The sequence below is a fragment of the Chrysemys picta genome, chromosome 3 (genome assembly GCF_011386835.1).
Source record: "Chrysemys picta bellii isolate R12L10 chromosome 3, ASM1138683v2, whole genome shotgun sequence".
Lineage (NCBI taxonomy): Eukaryota > Metazoa > Chordata > Testudines > Emydidae > Chrysemys > Chrysemys picta.
Window position 1 is genome coordinate 127,674,744 of NC_088793.1, and position 17,842 is coordinate 127,692,585.

General features: G+C 40.1%; 1 protein-coding gene across 3 annotated transcripts in view; it reads left to right on the plus strand.

Annotated features, from left to right (window-relative positions):
* The window catches only part of SMOC2 (SPARC related modular calcium binding 2), a 172,093-nt gene that overhangs the window by 134,113 nt on the left and 20,138 nt on the right, over positions 1-17,842 (plus strand). The gene's annotated exons all lie outside the window — the stretch shown is intronic.

Consider the following 17,842-nt stretch of genomic DNA (forward strand, 5'->3'; position numbering starts at 1 on the left):
GTGAAGGAAAAATAGTGAGACACACGGGCATGAACTAGGAAATATAATTAACCTGGATTTTCAGATTTAACTCTTAATTTCTATGGTTTCGTGGATTTAAATAAGACCATTAATATTGTTTACATTTAATTTTGGTTTGTTTAAATTTCCATTTTCTTTAACACTGTTTTTAAAGTTCCTATAGCCATGATACTTCTCCTCATAGCAAGGGCTAATTTGGGGGGAAATTTTAGTTAGGGTAATTCTGAAACTGTAATACAATCTACTGGTTTGAGTTCATATGCAGATGTAGTAAATCCAGGTGCTAAAAAAATCCTGAAGGTGCCTTTTTGATTTGTGCTTTAATATTTTAATCTAATTCTTCATTTCCAAATATTTCCTTAGGGCCAGATGATGATCTCAGTTACACCAGTAGAAATCAAGACTAGCTCACTAACTTCATTTAAATTATTCTGGATTATTATTGGTTTAAATGAAATCAGTATTTCACCTGTTATAGTTTTACCCTTCCTGGCTGTACCTTGGCTCTCCTCAGAGACCAGCTCCAGATGCTTCCTGCTAGAATATTGGCTCCTGATTAGGTATCAGATTAGTTTGAAGAAAGGATCCTATGACACTTCTCAGAAAAGATCAATATTTGTCTCTCGATATAAGTGGATTAACTGGCACCTGAAAGGTTTAGTGTTTAATATGTGGAGTTCATGCAAAGTCACAGCATAAGAGGGATCTGAGCTAGTAAAATTTCCTTTAGATTTCTAAAAGTTCTCCCTTAGATTAAATTCTGAATTCACAGTTTGGAAGTGAAATATGGACAAGGGAACAGTATGTTCTGATGAGGGCCGAAAAAACGTAATTCACATTAATTGAAAAGACAACTCTTGGCATACAATTTTTCACTGGCTCTACTGTTCTAATGTGGTGCTTCAAGTCCTAGCCCTGAACAGCTGATACTGTGCAGAACAAAACTCATGATTTGAGTTTTGTAGGAATGCGGCATAGCTAAGTACAGCTTTTTTTGGTTGTTGGCAATTTATTTTCAGCCCATAGTTTCACAGGGATAAGTTAGTCTTCACTTCCTCTCCACGTAGAATGGTTCCAGCATTGAATGGCAGTCAGTCTTCAGACACATTCTTAAGTGTTTTAATGCTTAGTACTTTGTTTATTTTTAAAGGCATTAATTAAGTGAATATTTCTGAACAGAGAGTATATTCCTATGAGTTTCTGATTGTCAAGGCAATTGCTCAACTGGCGCACTTTTCTCCACTGAATTGTGAATGTAAGAGGATTATATTTTTATGATGTAACCAACATTTTCAATGACTGAGCTAATATTTTAAATATCCCTTTCTGTTACTAAGTCTTAAGCTCTGAGGGGCCCAATCTAGAAATTCCCTGGCAAAACAACCAGTGAAGTTGATGAGTGTTTTGCCTGAGCTCTATACTTATCTTCCTGAGACCTATACCTATCTTCTTAGCAAGAGAAGAACCGTTAACTTGCATAACTGGTAAATGCTGTTTGTATTTGAGACCAGTCTATTTATTTAAAAGTTGAATCCACAGCTATAGAATGTAGTGATACGAAGTGACAGCTCTACCCTTTGCACACATTAAAACTGGGTACAAATCACATGAACGGCAAGTTTGGAATAGAACGCTAAAGACAATAGGGCAAGATAGGTATGAAATATGTGTTTGATTGCAGAGGCAAATGAGGGCTGTGGAAATTCTGAATGCAGTAGAATAAATGTTTCACTGCACAGGGTGGGGAGGACATGGAGAGTCTGCACAGAGCAGCCACACTTCCTGGGGAGTACTCTGAGCATTGCTCAGCAAGGCTCCGTACACCCTAGCACAGCGTGGGACTGAAGCAGCCATAAGTCCTGCATTCTCTGAGTCTGCAATAGTAGCTCCAGAGCAGCTGAATCTGGGGAAAGGATTCTGTCCTCATCAGCCTATGCCTGTTTAGCTGGGCTTTGTGTTGGGAAGAGGATCTGGCTTTAATCTCATTAGTTGATCATTATTTTCTTGATCTTACCATGGGCAGATCAAGGAGGAGTACTTGAAAAAGAGAGAGAACAGAGAATACAATAACAAAATAGAACAAAGTGTTACAATTTTTTGATATAATACCTAGATTGTAATAGCAATATAACACAATAGGCTTTAGGTTATACAGGAAGCCAAAGCCTGTAGTTATTTTTCAAGGTTCTGTAACTTTCATTCAGTATTCTTGCTTCCTGGATGTCCTGTCCTGATCCCCTTAGCCAGTGCTGGCCTGGCCATATCACTAGTGATTTATTTCAGCCACAATTAACATTCATTGATTATTTTGAAAAAAATCACCAAAACCCTAACTAACTCAAGAACTGTTTAATGCTTCCAGTTTAGTGACAGTTTGCTGAATAATACAAAGTGAAATTTATAGTAAAAGCAATTCAGCTAGCAGTAAAGCACCATTGGAAGACAGAGCTGTGCCAATGGTAGCAAAAGAGAAAAGCAGGCTAATTAAAATGTGATATTACTGGCTTGGCCACAGCATTTCCTTCACTGCTCAATTAATAGCTTTTTAAAAATGTTATGTAAATTTTAAAAGGGCTAAATTGGGAGCAATAAATTCTGACTGTATTTGCTTTCCAGCATATTTTTAAAAACTGTATTTGAACGGAGTGAGGGAGAAGTTTATAAATTCTGCCCTCCCACCTTCCCATAAGAGCTCTTCATAGTGGACCTCCTGTTGAATATTGCAGTCTTCCCAAGTGTGTGCTGCTCTATTCCATAGTTAATGTGTCTATTCTGGAGGACAACTAATATAGTTGCAGGAAAGTGACCTTATAACAGATGAGTGCTAAGACAGGAAGCCTTTAGTCATTTATTTGTCCTTAGAATGGAAGAGTCTCCCTTGAGCATTGGCCTGCTAAACCCAGGGTTGTGAGTTCAATTCTTGAGGGGGCCACTTAGGGATCTGGGGCAAAAATCCGTACTTGGTCCTATTAGTGAAGGCAGGGGGCTGGACTCGATGACCTTTCAAGGTCCCTTCCAGTTCTAGGAGATAGGATATATCCATTTTTTTTTTAAAGTCTGGTACACAGCAAGTCTACACCTGTGATCCCTTGCATCATCCTCTCTCCCACCCTCTGATAAATGAGTTTCTGGTTGTATTTTTGGTATGAGTAACCAAATTATGGTTAAGTAAAAGTGTGTTATTCCTGGAAAATAAAGGGCTAAATGGACATCACTCAAACTCCATTCAAGTCAATGGAGCTATGTTGATTTACAGCCATTAAGGATGTGGACATAAGGAGCAATCCAGGCCCCACTGAAGTCAATGGGAATTTTGCCATTGAGTTAGATGAGGCCAGGATTTCACCCCTAATATTTTTGGGTGGGGGAGAGGAGTTAATAGTTCTGGACTTCTATGATAAAGGTCTTGCAATGAACATATATAGCATATTACTATTTTTCCTTGGTGAGAAGCCTGGGCTAAACCAAAATGAAGCCTCTTTTGCAATAAAACCAAAGCATAACTTAACCCCCCCCCCCCCCCTCCCACTAACAGCACACCCTCCAAAACAACAACATATAATTCTGGGAAATTTCTGGGTGCATGTAACACATTAAATCCAGAAACTAGAACACAGTACAGGAACAGATTTCTTGTTGTTAGCCTGTACACATCTAAAATGACATCCTCCTGGAAAACAGGATGGGGATGTCCATTTTTAGAGCTGATTGAAAAGGTGTCAAGTTTTTCCTGATTTGAGGAGGGGAGGGGATATTTGAAATTTTGAAATTTTCCAACCTCCTCTATTAATTTCTACTTCATATTCGAAAGCTGCTTACTTACATACACAAGAATCATGTTGTAAGAATCAGTTTGAGTAATCTGATTTAATTGTTACATCTGAATGAGCACTGCCATCAACATCCAAATGAGACAATGGTATAGAAGCATTATAAAGCCATGGCAAGTCAGTCAACAACAACAGACTGTAACCAGCAACCCCCACAAGCTGTACCATATTGTATATTACCAGCTTAGCAGCACTCAAAAGGGTCTGAAAATACCATCAAACAAATGAAAAAACAAATGACATTCAAGAAAAAGAGACGGAAAGAAACATCCACACCCATTGAAAAGGAGCTTTCAGTCTATAACTGAATGACCACTAGAGGTGGAGATCATCAAAACTAACTTCACTATCCGCCACAAGAAATAAGAGAGAGCCGGAGGGTGCTCCTACTGAGATCAGTGAACCTCAGTGGGAGCTGGATTGAAGCCAATGTCTCTTCCTGCAGAAGTCCAGTGATGAAAAGTGAACAGCTAGCTCACCAATGGGTTTTTTTAATTGAGAAATACTTCCAGTAAACTTAAAGAAGCCATTAAGGTTTACTGGAAAATACACTAGTATAGCTGTGGCTCTTTTTTTTAAAAAAAGCATATTGCCTACACAAGGGCTATGGGGGGGGGGGGGGGGGGGAGAATAATGGCTCCAAGTACCATTTAGTCTAATGAAGTCTTGGGTTTCATTCCACCAAAACCAGCAGTTCTTGAAACCCACTTGGCACTGTTTACTGATGACAAGTATTGAGCCTGTAGAAATATTGTTGACTTTTTAAAAGATTCCTAAAAGCATGTAGCACTTACCTCTCTCTGGAGACAAAGAAGCTTCAGAATTCAGGACACTGATCCCCCCCTCACTTGTCCTGCACATTAAATTAGTCATCATTTGCCTATATTACAGGAAAACAGGAATGAAATTGTGCATACTATTTCTATAGGGGAATCTAAAAATTATTAAAGGATCCAAGGGGGAGGGCAGAAAGATGTGTGTTTGATTTAGAAAAAAAAGCGGGGGGCTCAGAGGAGGTTATAGGGGAAATCAAGATGGCTTTTTTCTTTTGAAAAAAGTCTGTATTAGGGAGTTAAAGGACCACAGAGCCCTTAGAAACAGCTGGTTGGAAATAAGACTGTAGATACTGGTGTCTTATCTGTGCTGGGCATAAAATCCTAGTGCAGAGTGAACCTCTTATCATACTGGAACCCAAAAGAGATTAAAATATTTCCACGCCCCCCACTGAACAAACTTTGACACTCTTTCCCCTCAGCTATTAAGCTTTGAGAAATGCAGGAAAAACAGTTGTAATTTCTGGTACAGTGAAGACACGGGAGAGGTATCTCCTAACAACCCGGGGGCAACTAGGGAGCTGCTTCAAAGAGTTTCCAAAAAAACAAACAAATCACACACTACCAAAGAATTCCTTCCCACCCCCAACTGGGCAATATTCAGTCCTGCATTATTGACAGATACAAAGTCTGATAATTAACTGGAAACAAAAGATTCTCAGCTTCCCAATGATGCAAACTCCTATCCCTGGAAGTCCACAACATATTGGACAGTGAAGACATGAATTTTTTTAGTGCATAGAAAAGCTACTGTAAGTCACTTTTACATGTTAAATTTATTAGCTATGCTTTTTCTCTCCCCCTGAGCTCTACAGCAGTGTTTCCCAAACTTGGGACGCTGCTTGTGTAGGGAAAGCAGGCTGGTTTGTTGAAGGACGTGCTAGCCACCACTTCCTGCAGCCCCCATTGGCCTGGAATGGCGAACCGTGGCCAGTGGGAACTGCGATCAGCCAAACCTGCGGATGCTGCAGGTAAACAAACTGGCCTGGTCCACCAGGGACTTTCCCTGATGGGCCGTGTGCCAAAGGTTGCCGATCCCTGATTTAACCTAACTATAAGGGTAGTTAAGCTCTGGAATAGGCTTCCAAGGAGAGTGTGCAATCCCCATCACTGGAGGTTTAAAGAACAGGCTGACAAACACCTCTCAGGGATTGTCTAGGTTCACCTGATTCTGCCTCAGCACAGAGGGCTGGACCTGATGACCTTTCGAGGCCCCTTCCAGCACTATATTTCTATGATTCTATGTAATTTCTCCCCTTTATCAAGAATTATGACATGCTTTCCAGAAACATATCTACAGACTTTCTTTAATCTTACTCAATTATTAGTTGAATTTATCCATCCAGATTTACAACAGTGATTTTGCTATCAGCTATTTACAAAATGTCTTATATACAGGATTTTTTTTCCTTGTCAAGCCTTATTTTGGAATACGAAGGCCACGTTTACACTACCCACCGGAAAGGTGGGTAGTAATCGATCTATCAGGGATCGATTTATCACGTCTCGTCTAGAGGCAATAAATCGATCCCCGAATCGATGCCCGTACTCCACCTCGGCAGGAGGAGTAAGCGGAGTTGACGGGGGAGCTGCGGCAGTCGACTTGCCGCCGTGACGGCCAGGTAAGTCGAACTAAGATACTTCGACTTCAGCTACGCGAATACCATAGCTGAAGTTGTGTATCTTAGATCGATCTCCCCCCCCCCCCCCCGGTGTAGACCAGCCCAAAGAAATTGAGACTATTTCCTCTCAATCTACTTAACATAATCCACTTCATTTCTCACTTCACTTCTCAACTCCTTTTCCCATTTTCACATGATCAGTGTCCATGATTTTTGCCACTCCTTCTGGTCTGTGGCATGAGTTTGTAGGTCTTAGAATTCCAGTCCTTTTCTCTTTAAACTTCTCTTGGCAGAGTTTTTCAATCTTATTTTTGGTCTTCCATGCCCTTTCTTGATGTCTTCTTCCTTCCATGCTTTCTTTGCTCTTCATTTTTCTCCCATTCTTATCACATGTCCAGTCCACTTCAAATGTGCACTTTTGCAATCTGTCATAGTTCATCTTCCCCCTAATTTCTTCCATGCACACTCAGTCAACCCTCTGCTTGCTTGCCATTCTTTTCAGTATACTATTTCATGCTACCGGTATCTTCTTTTGTTCCATCTCCTTAAAACCCACTATTTTCAAACAATAGAGCAGGCAGGGACAAACACTTTACCTTTCAATTTGTTACTTAGTTGCAGGTATCACAGAACTCCTGCCACCTTTTTCACTGCTGCCCATGCAGAATTCTCCAGATCTCTCTCTGATGGCACTAAGTACACACATTTTTTTTCTTCTGACTCAGCTTCTCTCCTGAAACTTTAATCAAGAGCTCTTCTTCCACCTTCGCTATTTGCACAAGTTCATGGTTTAAAGGTAAATGCAAAGAAAACTGATCTTCAAACACAGATGCCTACTCAGATACCATATTTACCTATTCCTCTTTGCTGTCAGACAAAAGGGCCAGATCATCAGCATACGTTAGTTTTCTCTGTATCGCGGCTGTCCTACTTATGAACGCCATACCAAGACTGGAGAGAAGTGGACTCAGCACACTGCCTTATCTCAAATCCACCATCACCTCAGAATTCTCAGAAATTCCGTTTATCGTTACTACCTTAGCTAGGGCCTAAATCCAAATGATTATAAAATATACATAGACATGTGTGTATTGATTTGAGCATTGACCTGCTAAACCCAGGGTTGTGAGTTCAATCCTTGAGGGGGCCATCTAGGCTGGGGCAAAAATCTGTCTGGAGATTGGTCCTGCTTTGATCAGGGGGTTGGACAAGATGACCTCCTGAGGTCCCTTCCAACCCTGATATTCTATATTCTCTCTCTCTCTCAACAGTGGCTTTGTAATCAGCTCACTAGATATGGGTTTACTGGAATGCTTGGTAGCTACTTGCTTTTTATTTTATATAATCCACCCCATTTGTATAATCTTCTTATTCATTTCCACAATTATAGAAATGTAAAAACTATGGGCCAAATTCTGCTTCTGTTTACATTGCTCTGAATTGAGAATAATTCCATTGTAATCAGTGAAGTTGGTCAGGATTTACACTGGTGTAAATGAAAGCAGAAATTGGCCCAGCATATGCAGCCCTCCCGACAAAGAGCCAATTATAAACAGTGGAGGACTCTGTTATATTCGCTGTATCTGCATCAATTTTTAACAGTGAAATACTCACAGAAGGCCAGGAATAAATGGGATCAGTTTGTCCAGAAATAGAAGGGTACAAAGCAAACAATGCCTCAGAAAAAGGCTGCTAATTTTTTATTGTATTTATTTGCAGTGGTGGTGGTGGAGTTTGGAATATCTACATTGACTTTTCCAAGATTTAAATATACTGGGCCAGACTCACTCTGTGGGTTCTGCCAGCTTGTTTTTAGAAGAAATCAGCTTGCTGGCCCCTAACAGTGGAAAGTCTGCCTGCAGTGGGATTATAGAGGTACAAGCCATCCACAGCTCCTGCTACAGCAGGGGACTTAGAGTCAGCCAGCACTTGCTCCAAATATGGCTAAGGCCAGCCTGGGAAGTGAGCAAGGCCAGCTTGGCTGAGAGATGTACTGATCTCTATATCTTCCTGGGAACCTCAACCAAAGGGGCTCCCATGGAACTCCAGATGGGAATTTAAGATGCTTCCTCACCAGGAAAGGCATAGGAATATCCTCTATAGGCACAGTTTTCCTGTAGGCACCATTGGGTGCACATTAATGTTTCTGCACTTGCTTCTGCAGGGATGAATCTGTCCCAGTAGTATTTATCCGCCACAAAGTACAGCTTAATGGTAGAAACCAATTAACAAAGTCTGGCATATTTAAGTGTGAAGGTGAATTTAACTTTTCCAGTCATCACTGTGGCTTTTCAACATTTTTTTTGGTTAGAAGTCAGGAACCTCTTACTAAAAATATGAGTTGATGCTTCTAATAATAATCTGTGCATTTGGAAGGAAGAATGTGTGTACACAACATGGGGCATACTAAGCTCTTGGCACTCGGCTAATTAGGCATTTCTCATAACTATAACCCACCCTCTTTAGTCATTTAATGGGATGAAAGTTTTCATAACTGCTTGAACAAAGCCTATTTCAGTATCATTAGAGCGCCAGCTGGAATCCTAGGGACTGAGATTATTGGAACTACATAAACAGCACCTAAGAAGAGTTCATGCTCTAGCTGGCATTGACATGGCCATATTGATTTTAACCAGAGTCACAGATAAAAATAATTAGCATTAAATATACAACCCTGATGTCAAATTGTCAGCTAGATTCAGCTCCCATGGAAATCAAGATACATTCCTAGGCTTTCCTGCCAAAATCAGTTTTTGTTCCCTTAATTCCTTTTTTCTCTTCCTAATTTTTTCAGGAAAAAAGAAACGTTTTCTCACTCTGAACGGTGGGGTTGACCTACTTACTATTTTTTGTAGACTATAAATTGTAGTGACAATTGTTGAAATATATATTTCTATGTGTCAGCAATCCTCCTCTTTCGGTGACATGTCCTCTGTTGTAATTTTTTGTCCCTAGTTTTCTTCTCACTTTGTTCTTGCTGCTGTTGCTTCTTTTTTTTAAAGAATTAGGTCAAACAAAGCCATCAAACTCACATACGTAGCCAAATTGTTTACGTGGCCAGTTCATTACCTTCTAGCATTCTGCATATCTAATTTACATGAATGTTTTAGAAAGGATCTATAAATGTTTTATGGGCAAGTTTGTGCAGATTAAGCTCACTGGATATGGAAGATTTTGTTCAGGAAATACGTTGTCCTTGCGAAATATTTAACCCAGTAGGGACTACACAAATTATTTGTCTGAAGTATCCATAAGAATGAATCTTTTGAAATATACATCTTGACTCCTATATTAAACACTACACACAGTTCTATGGGAGTGAAACTGCTGGATCAAATCCTGTATTGCACAGACATACAGCTAACTTGGCAGCTGAATCTATAAAAAAGATTAATGGACGATACAGTGGCAGTGAATGTAAGGTTCAGAAGCCATGTTTTTACTTATAGCTCTCTTTATGGCTTGTTTAAGAAAAAATGCACTACTGTGGTGCTGGCATTTCCAGTGTTTATAAAAACAGGGCTTGCTGTTCATCTCAAGTTGTATTTACTTTTGAAGTTCATTAATTTCCCTGACAGAGGCAGGTGGCTTGGTGAAACCAGGGTCATTTGGGAAGCGCGAGTGTTCTGGGAGAATAAAAACTGGCTGCTTATTCTACAGTGAAACCTTGTTTTGTCAAATTCCTCAGCTGCTTGTGCTTTGAGCTTAGAAACCTCACTAAGCATCTGGGTGAATGCTTTATTGTTGCTAGCTATCATTCATCTCTAGCTGTGGGGTGTCGTGCAGGCAAACTTCACTTAATAGTCACTTCATGTGGAAGGTTGGAGGGGGAAGAGGCAATGTGAACAGATGCACAGTGGTCGGATTCTCTAGGGTCAGCCCATGCAAAATCTCCCCTGGGAAGCAGAGAATAAAACCACAGTATGCTGGAGAAAAGAAACATGTATTTCTTATCATAATACTGTTATCTGAATGGGTCTATTAAATCTAGACTCCCAATTCCAAATAAAAGCGTTTCAAATCAAGACTGAACTTCATGAAAAATTTGACCGTTGGGGCCTGACTCTATAAAGCTTTAGAAATTCCTTAATGCAAAAGGACTGTTTGAATACATACAAAGCTAGTTCACTATACATTAGGTAAAGTACAGTAACTGCCTTCCCCCATATGAATGTATTTGAATACAGACATGAAACCACACACAAAAATTGTGGGGACTTGTACTGAGAACTGTAGCAGCCTGGAGGGGAAATCAAGATGGTACAAATGTGAAGAGACATGTTCCCCTCATCTCCTCCAGTAGTTGTGCCAATGAATATATCTATTCCTAAATGTCTGGGTGTAAATGTATTTTTTATTTAAAATAAGGACCAACAGCACTGGCTTGTGCTATACTTGGTATAGGCAGACATGAGGCATACTTCCCCTGTGCCTCACACACTTATATAACTATCTATCTGACTGCTGACCTTTTCTTGAGCAGAGACCAGCGATACCAAATTGTGTGGGTCTGGGAGACACTGACAAATGGGAATTAAGATGACTCAACTGGCTTGTGATCAAACCAGAATTTGAACTCCGTTCACCAGAAGTGAAAGACTCGTTCACCAACCGCCCAACACAGCCACCCACAATCTCTGTTTTATTTATATATAAGGCAGGCCACATTAATACAGCCAAGATAGCATTGAGTCCCATTTTATACCACGATTAATACAATGTGATTTACAGGTAAATAGGTAACAAGTTTGTAGAACAGAAGAGTCATTTTTGATTAAGGTCTGCTTTAGAAGATATAAAGATACAGCTCTTATATAGTGTTTTCCTTCTAAGGATTGCAAAGCACTTCACAAATATTAATTGAACCTCTCAAACTCTTGAGAAATAGGTCAATATCATCCTTGTCACATAAATGAGAAAATTGTTACACAAAAAGACTTAATTAATTTTGCCCAAGGTAGCTAAGAAAGGCATTGGATGAGTTGGATGTAGAAGCTAAGTCTCCTAAGTATCAGTCCTCTGCTCTTGTACTAGAGCATGCTGCCTCTATTTTTATATGCCCCAAAACCCACACTGGACTCTAATCCAGCAAAGCAATTAAACACATTCATTGGGGCTACTCATGCTTAATGTTAAGCATATGCTTAAGTACTGTGCTAGATCAGGCCATTTAAATTCAGGATGGGTGAAGCTTATGGAGTTGCTGTTTGCAAAACATTTTTTCCCTGAACTCTAAAACCATGTATATTTTTCCAAGGTTGATTTAACTAAATAAGGCCAGAAGGGAATACTGTTATCAGCTAGTCTGACCTCCTATATAACACTGGCCCTAGAACTTTCTCAAAATAATTTAGGAGAACATCGAAGCTTGATTTAAAAATGGTCAGGATGGAGACTCCACCACAACCACTGGTAAATTGTTCTAATGGTTAATTACTCACTGTTAAGAATATATGCCTTGTTTCTAGTCTGAATTTGTCTAGCTTCAACCTCCAGCCATTGGACCATATTATATCTTTCTCTGCTAGACTGAAGAACCCATTATCATAGAATCATAGAATATCAGGGTTGGAAGGGACCTCAGGAGGTCATCTAGTCCAACCCCCTGCTCAAAGCAGGACCAATCCCCAACTAAATCATCCTAGCCAGGGCTTTGTCAAGCCGGGCCTTAAAAACCTCCAAGGAAGGAGACTCCACCACCTCCCTAGGTAACGCATTCCAGTGCTTCACCACCCTCCTAGTGAAATAGTGTTTCCTAATATCCAACCTGGACCTCCCCCACTGCAACTTGAGACCATTGTTCCTTGTTCTGTCATCTGCCAACACTGAGAACAGCCTAGCTCCAACCTCTTTGGAACCCCCCTTCAGGTAGTTGAAGGCTGCTATCAAATCCTCCCCCCCCATTCTTCTCTTCTGGAGACTAAACAATCCCAGTTCCCTCAACCTCTCCTCATAAGTCATGTGCTCCAGACCTCTAATCATTTTTGTTGCCCTCCGCTGGACTCTTTCCAATTTTTCCACATCCTTTTTGTAGTGTGCGGCCCAAAACTGGACACAGTATTCCAGATGAGGCCTCACCAATGTCGAATAAAGGGGAACGATCACGTTCCTCGATCTGCTGGCAATGCCCCTACTTATACAGCCCAAAATGCCGTTAGCCTTCTTGGCAACAAGAACACACTGTTGACTCATATCCAGCTTCTCGTCCACTGAGACCCCTAGGTCCTTTTCTGCAGAACTGCTACCTAGCCATTCGGTCCCTAGTCTGTAGCAGTGCATGGGATTCTTCCATCCTAAGTGCAGAACCCTGCACTTGTCCTTGTTGAACCTCATCAGGTTTTTTTGGTCCAATCCTCTAATTTGTCTAGGTCCCTCTGTATCCGATCCCTACCCTCTAGTATATCTACCACGCCTCCTAGTTTGGTGTCATCTGCAAACTTGCTGAGAGTGCAGTCCACACCATCCTCCAGATCATTAATAAAGATATTAAACAAAACCGACCCTTGGGGCACTCTGCTTGAAACCGGCTGCCAACTAGACATGGAGCCATTGATCACTACCCGTTGAGCCCGACGATCTAGCCAGCTTTCTATCCACCTTATAGTCCATTCATCCAGCCCATACTTCTTTAACTTGGCGGCAAGAATACTGTGGGAAAAGATTTGTTCCCAGGTAGGTACTTATGACTAATCAATTGGCTGCATAATCTTCTCTTTGTTAAAATAGATTGAGCTCCTTGTGTTTGTCACTATAAGGCATGTTGTCTAATCCTTTAATCATTCTCGTGACACTTCTCTGAACTCTCTCCAATTTTTCAACATCCTTCTTGAATTGTGGACACCAAAACTGGGATCAATGTCAAACCGAGATACCTATAATTTCCTGGGTCATCCCATTTCCTTTTAAAATATTGGCACAACATTAGCTTTCTTCCAATCTTCTGGAACTTCCCCAGTGTTCCAAATCTTATTGAAAATCAGCATTAATAGTCCAGTGAGCTCCTCAGCCAGCTCTTTTAACACTTAGATGCAAGTTATACAGACCTGTTGATTTTAAAAATCTTCTAACTTTCGTAGCTGCAGATTAATATCTGCCTTAGATACAAGTGGAATGGAAAGAGTGTTATCATGACTACATCTTATGTTTTCTTCCTAAATACAGAAGAGAAATATTTATTGAACACTCCTGCCTATTATGCATTATTATTGATAATTTTACCTTTTCCCTCTGGTAATGGACCATTACCATTATTAAGACTCTTTTTGTTTCTAATATACTTAAAAACCTTCTTTTCATTGTCCTTAACTCTGCATAGATTTCTTCTTCTGTTCCTTTTCCATCCCTTATCAATTTTCCCAATTCTGATATATGTTCATTACTATCAACCTCCCCTTTCTTCCATTTGTTAAATATTATTTATTCTTTAAAGCTGCCTTCACTTCCTCTCTAAACCAGGGAGATGTTTTGTTTTTTGGGGTTGTTTTTTTAACCAATATGGCTTTCTGGCACCTAATAAAGTGTTCTTAGACAATTCACAATTATCATTCACATTTTTCTGATTAAATTCTTCCTCCCAGCTGATTGATAACATGTTAATCCCTTTAACTCAATGTCTGCACTGCCAAAGGTGTCTGTATTAGAGCACAGAATGTCTGTCTGCTGAAATTCGGTTGGAGCTTGCAGTACTTCTCTACCTCTTTTACTCCTCCCTCTTACTTTCTGTGCATGGCCTCTCCCTTTTCTTTTGTTCCTTTGTCCTCCTCCTTCTTCCTCTTTACTATCCACCGTGTCTCTCTTTCATCCTCAGTTACTACACACTATTCTTTCCCTTCTCCCCTTAAATCTTTGGACTTGTCTACACACAAAAATTGCACCAACTTAATTTAAATCTGTTTGCAAACAAATCTACTTAAACCCAAGCAAACCCTTTTTGAACATTCTTATATTGGTTTAAACCTCACTTGCCCCTGTAATTAGCAGGCACAAGCTAAATTGAAACAAGTCAGGCTTAAACATGTTTAAAGGTTTAGGAGCTTTTGCTGATTCTGTATTGCTTCTGGTACCTTCAGTTTTTGACCAAGGAGTAGATTAGCTTTTGACATTCCACAACCTTGTGTGTAAACATTCACTGCAATTTAAACCTGCCTTGTATTGGTTTAGCATGCTCTTGTGATTTAGGGCTTATGTACATGCTGAATGGAACAAAAAATATCCATTATTTTGGTTTAAATCTGTGCGGATACTCTTATTCTGGTATAAAATGCCTTTATATTCATTAGTTAAGTTGATAAAGGGTCAATGTTAACTAAATGAAAAGCATTTTATACCGAAATGAGTGTGCCACTCTTTCATGATTTCTCTGTCCTCCACCCCCACACAGAATGCCCAACTCAGTTTTCTCCTTTCTCTCTTTCTTCACTTCCTTTCCCTCAGTACTGTTGAAAGTTGCACCTGCCCAGCAGCACTGTGTTTGAAAGTGCCATCAGTTTTAAAACTGCTACTGTTGCTGAAGATGTTGGGAAGGCACTATTGTGCACACATGCAGGAATAAATGCAACAATTGGTATTCCTGAAGGATATTCCCACTGAGAAGATGCAAGAAGGCGTGCTTAACCTAACATACAGATTAGTGGTCCAGTGGAGAAAGCATCCTAGTAATCCATAATGGATTGCCATCATGTAACTGGATCATCCTACTGTAATACTATCTGAGACATTTAATAAACAAACTGCACACTGTAAATTACTTCACATTAAGTCAGCTGCACTGCAGCCTGGTAGGCATACACTTTAGAACCATAATTTCATTCATCTCCATCTTTAATTTACCTTATTGTGCTTCTGTCGTTGCAGGCTCTTAGCTGCCAAATAGTATGTATCCATTTCCTTAATTCTTATTGCACAGAAGCCAAGTTAAGGACAGTGTCAGATTTAACTCTGAATTTCCCTGCTTTTTGTGGGTAAAAGTCAAACACCCAATGTGATGTAAACATCAGTTTATTGTTTAATAAAGTACACTATATTGTATTTGGCTCCAGGGATCCATTCTACACAGATGCCAATTTTCAAAGGCTAGTTTGAAAGCCCAACACAACTAACCAGACCTCTGTTATTGGCCTGCAGTTGTTATTTGGATGCTGATTAGTTAGTTGACCTTCACTTTTTTTAAAATGAATTCAGTCTGCTGATGTAGTCCCTGATCCCACAACATGCCAAGGCACCCTCAACTCCCTTTGACCTCAGGGGAGCTGAGGTAGTCTCAATACTGCATAAGATCACATCCTGTAAAACCACTGTACTGAGCAATTGTAGGCCTTTTCTTTGTTCCTTTGTTTTAGTCATTTCACAGTTTCTTTTCTTTAACTAAAGATTAGCCACTGAGATCTGAAACCACAAGCTGTCAAATTTAGTGTCAGGTATCCATGAAGGTAACACAAATGCCAGCTCCAAGCTAAGGCTCTATCAACACTTCAGATTTCCAAGGATTAGCCCATTCCATGGTAAAGTAACATTTTAGCGGTTCCTGCTAGCTCTTGCTTTAGCTCAATTTCTGTCAGCATTTCCAGTTTGTAAATCCCCATTTTAATCAGTGCTGCAAAAACTCACTCTGGAGTAAAATTTAATCTAAATAACTCACTGGCCTGGGAGCAGTGTGTCTCTCCCCTCCTCCCCTGTCCCTCCACCGTCGTGCTATGATTGAAATCGGTGGGAATTAAGTTTCAGATGTCTTTTGGGCTTAGAAATGGTTTCAATTTTAAAACATGAATTTGAGGAATTGATTCATAACTTTGGCTATTTTAAACATTTTGACATAAATTAAACAGAAAGTTGGCCAGGGTATTGGAGTTTATCAAGTGGATGATGTCTATCCTTCCCTTCTCCCACCCCCAGGGCACCATGTGGCTACCATAGACCTCTTGTCTGACATCTGTCTCCCCAACTCCTACCCCAACTCACCCTACTCCTGTCCAATAATGTGTTTGGAATCCACATGGCACAAGGTGTGAAGACTTTATTTGTTGATTCCAAAAATCCTGCTTCCACTTTAGCAGCAGAATTGCACCCATTTTGCTGCATCTATGGAACTCCCCCCATTTGTGGTGTGGGGCAGGGTTTGCCCCATATCCGATTTGCATTCACAAAAAAGGCAGTTCCTATATGGGTCTGAAAACATCCATAAAACACCCCCCCAGGCTGCTGAGATATCACAAGGTTCTTTAAATAGTGGCTGATCTTACATGACACACTACCGTGCTGCAACACATGGGGGTCATTGTCTAGTAGGAGGGCTCAGCTCTCACCCAGGACACGTTTCTAGACAGCACATCTTGAAGAAAAGCTACCATCTATGCAAATGTTTCTGGGCTGAATCAATTTGAGAACTTTACTCAGAACTTCCTCCATTCTGTTGGTTTAAAGGCAGATGATTACCAGTATCTGAATACAGTCTTTTGTGGCTTGTGTTAGCAAAGGGTGGATGCAATTGGGATTCTCACGTCTGCAGTGGAAAAAGTCTCGCTTAGTCAGAGATATCCAGGGAGGTAAAAGTACAATATCAGTTTGCAGCAAAGGCCACATTTTTCCTGCAGGTTTCCAAGGAATAGTCTGCTTAAGCTAATTAATTAATGTGGAAATCATCCCCACTAAGCATTTCCTTACACTTCCATTTTTCCATTTCCAAGAACTGTGCACCTTGCTACTCATGTCATTTCTGGAATTACAACAACATACTGTTTTGTAATTGCTTTTTTTTCTTGATGGACATTTAAATTGTTGTAATTTATTATTTATTATTATTGTTGTGGTTATTTTGTACTCATCTCCTAAAAGGAAATAGCCACCTGACAAAAATACCTAAGCAACTTAAAAGCAGTAAATTGTTTTTAATTGAAATTTAGTTACTGTATTGCAACATCCAAAATAACATTGACATTCCTAACAATTGACATCCTAAGTGACAACACAGAGGATCAGCTGGCTATGGTGCTTTTATTAAACTGAATTTGACAAGCTATTTAAGAAAGTGTGGTTATGATCAGAAATGGCACTTGCATACTTCAGTGACAGGTGATTTTGAAATACAGTATATCCGACAAATGTAATCCTGTAAAAATGGCACCTAGTTATTTTTCTTTCCTGGGCCTTATGATTGTTCTGTATCACATTTGCTCTGTTTACTGACCTACTCACCATGCTGTAGCTTCAGAAAAATAAACTGCAGTCCCAGTCCTGCAATTGGATCCATGTGGGTAGATTGCAGTTTATATCCCATTTAATACTGGATGAACCTCAAAAGGTCAGGAGTTTGGGTTCATTTTGGCTAAACATAAGCATTCAAAATATCAGATGCTTCATCAAACAATCCAGACCCCTGAGGAGTGCAAAACTGGGCTGGATATTGTGTAGGAAGCGACTGCCTCAAACAATTTCCAAAACACCCTGTTTCCAATCACGCATAGAGTAAAGCAAGAACAGTGTTTCCTCTGAGTACGTCAGTACTTTTGCTTCAATTTCCAGCTAGAACCAGGGAAACAGA